Source organism: Elephantulus edwardii, unplaced genomic scaffold, assembly GCF_000299155.1.
Source record: "Elephantulus edwardii isolate Elephantulus edwardi_28Jun2011 unplaced genomic scaffold, EleEdw1.0 scaffold00029, whole genome shotgun sequence".
NCBI classification, from domain to species: domain Eukaryota; kingdom Metazoa; phylum Chordata; class Mammalia; order Macroscelidea; family Macroscelididae; genus Elephantulus; species Elephantulus edwardii.
Genome location: NW_006399779.1, coordinates 16,716,640 through 16,720,037, shown reverse-complemented (window position 1 = coordinate 16,720,037; position 3,398 = coordinate 16,716,640).

Here is a 3,398-nt window from a genome sequence, read left to right as displayed (position 1 = left end):
CAATCACTTGTTATGCTGCTGAGAGCAGGACAGTAAATAAGGATGATAGAATAAGAATTTATGCTTTTGAACTGTGGTGTTGAAAACCTGAATATCCCATGATCTACCAAAAGAACAAAGAGATACATTTTGGATACGTGAAGCCAGAGTGGTCCTTGGAAGCAAACATGATAGAAGCTTATCTTCGATTGCTGTAAGAGATTATTCACTCAAGAGGGAAATCATAATTAGGAAGGTGGAGGGACAGTGAAGGAAAGGAAGATCCTCATCCAGGTGGACTGACACAGTGACTGCATCAGTGGGCTCAAGAATGTAGAGATTGTGAGGATAGCACAAGCAGGACCGGGTGCAGATAGATCTGTTGTTCATAGGGTCACTATGAGTCTCAGTTGACTTGATGGCACCTAACTACAACAATTACTTTACCAGGAACTTGTCTCTCTTGATCACATGTCCAGAGTACTTAAGATAATGTCCTGTCATCCTCACAACTATAGAACTTTCTGGCTGTTCTTTCTCCACTTCAAATTTGTTCATTGTTTTATCAGCATTTCTGGTCATTTATAGACAGTCTCGTTCCATGTGATCCCCTCCCTCTGAAGCTCTCAATGGGAGAGCCAGCAATAAGCCATTTCCAACTCAATGGCACATAACAGCAACAATCAATTGTAATTTGTGCTTCTAGCCCTAAAGTTTTTTCTTCCTTAGCAGCTCTGAGGAGGAAGGCTGTGCAGTCTCCTCTCATTACAATTTGTAGCCTTGGAGTCACAATTAAGAGCCAGAATCTTCTCTAAGACAGTAAACCTGAGATTTATTTTTTTTATGATATCTAATATTCTTTATAAACATTAGAATTCAACTGCAACAATTCTTCAGTGTTTCTACCATGAGTCAGAACCGTTTCATAGCTGACTCTCAAGCAAATTTTCAGAAGAAGTAAATTGTGCAGAACACCCATCTTTCTCCTGTGGAACTGCATCTTTTTGCATTGTCAGCACAATTTCTTACCACTAAGGCACCAGAGCTCCCTATATCATAGCTGGAGTCAGGCATGACTTTTTTGTAATTTTTTTAATATTTTAAGAAATTATTTTGTAGTAGATTTGTCAAATGTAAAACTTAATATTGGTCCTTCCATAAGCATTGATTGTGGTTCCGAGGATAATAAAGTCTGTGGCAACTTCAACACTTTCTTCATTTATCATGATGCCATTTATTGGTCTAGTTGTATGGATTTTTTTTCTTCAGAACCTGGCTTCTGACACTAACTGTAAAACTTGCAAGTGCATGTGTAGATGGCTATATTTGACCTTGGCCTATTTCTCAAAGGGGAGCTGTCCCCATCAACAACATCAACAAAACAAAGCTTATACTTTATGCTTATACTGTGGTATAACAAACATTGAAAGATTTATTTTGAAGGGTGAAGATTTTTAATCTTCATTAGCAAGTGGTTCACAGTTCTTCACTTTTCTCTAAGCATAGAGCTCATGGTCCCTGTTATTTCTTGAGTGGCAGATGTATTACTGACAGTTCTACTTTTATGCTCACGCACATGCTATCTTTCCCTGTGTGTAACTGTTTTGTCTCTCATCCCCTTTTTAAAATAACACTACCAGCCATTTTGGACAAAGTCAACTTTAATTAACTCATTTTAACTTAATTTATCACATCCTTATGTGAAAGGCAGCAAGTAATGAAGACTGAAAAAAGAAATGATATCTTTGAATTTGGATGCTGACAAAAAATATTGACTCTAATTTGAACTGCCAAAAGAATAGGCTCATATGTCTTATGGGGGTAAGGTAGCCAGTGCTCTCCTTAAATTAAAAAAAAAAAGGAAATGGTAAAACTTCATCTCACACAGTTAGATGGTAAAACTTCATCTCACACAGTTAGGCATGCTTTAAGACATACCAGTGCCTGAGAAGGACATCATATTAGGAAAAACACAGGGTCAGTGGAAGAGAAAAAAACTTACAAAATGATAGATTGATGCAGTGACAATACCAATGGTTTTAAACACAGCAGAAATATGACGAAGGCATAGAATCAGGCAGGGTTTGACTCTTGTGTAAAGATAGGCTTTGTATTATTTGGAGCCAATTTGATAGCATGTAAGAATAATGATATCTGCAAAACTCTCTTGTAAAATAAGGTCACATTCATGTATATCAGGAGTTAAAACTTAAGCACTTGAACATATAGATTTCAGAGGACACATGTTCATAATTTGTTCTGTTAAGACAGTATCAGACAAGTTACAAGAGGTACAGAGTCAACATTTTTCCAAATGTTTGATTTGCTGTGTAACTCCATAAATTCCAATATCAACACTCCCTCTGTCATTCAGTTCCCTTACTCCTCTATGTCCCTTGGGTTGTTCACCGGAAAGACTCCCCAAGACTCAGACTCTTCAAGGGAATGATTCACATGATTGTGTATGACCTTTATCTTTTTTATTTTTAATTGTTGTTGTACTGGTTGTTAGAGGTCCTTGAGTTTATGGTACAGTATTTACCATAGTGACCATATGTACAAAAGAATAAGACCTGATTTATTTTGTGTCACATTCATATCCACCACTGGGATAAATCCATTGATGCAGTAAACCTATTGTTGTAGTTACTGTATCAATTAATTTTTTGCTAAGAGTTCCTAAGGACTGGATCCCCTTTTAAACTTCCTGGATCATTCAACATTTGCCCCGTAACAGCTGTAATATTGCAACTAGAGCTTTGAATATGTTTTTCAATTCTTTCAGCTTGAGAAATGCACAAGTTGTTCTTCTCCTATTTATCTCATACAGACGCATATACTCTCAGGGCTCTACCCTTTACCTCAAGCCAAAGGCTACTTAACTTTTCTTTCCATTTTAGTAACAGTAAAAGTGTCATTTTTACTGCACTTCCCAAGTCCCTAACTTCTTACTCTTATAAAATCCCACATTTCCAAGAGCCTGGAGCCATCCTAAAGAACCTGGATTCTGACACCAACTGTAGAAAGTGAAATTGCCATGTAAAGATGACTATATTTGATCTTGACCTATTTCACAAAGGGGACCTGTCCACATCAACATCAACAACACAAAACCAATTCCCATGAGGTCAGACATGTCCCCCACACTCTCACACCTCTTTTGACTCATCTCAACACTGATTTTTCTGCTTTACTGATTCCAAAATCTGTTGTGTCAGGTCACAGATGATACAGAACCATAGTAGGGAAGTTGAAAGACTATTAATTGGGGTAAGTACTGCATGGTTCAAAATTGGGAAAGGCATACGCCAGGGATGTGTCCTATCTCCATACCTTCTCAACCTGTATGCGGAACAGATTATCTGAGAGGCTGGGCTCAATGAGGAGAAGTGTGGCATCAGGATTGGTGGAAGATCTAT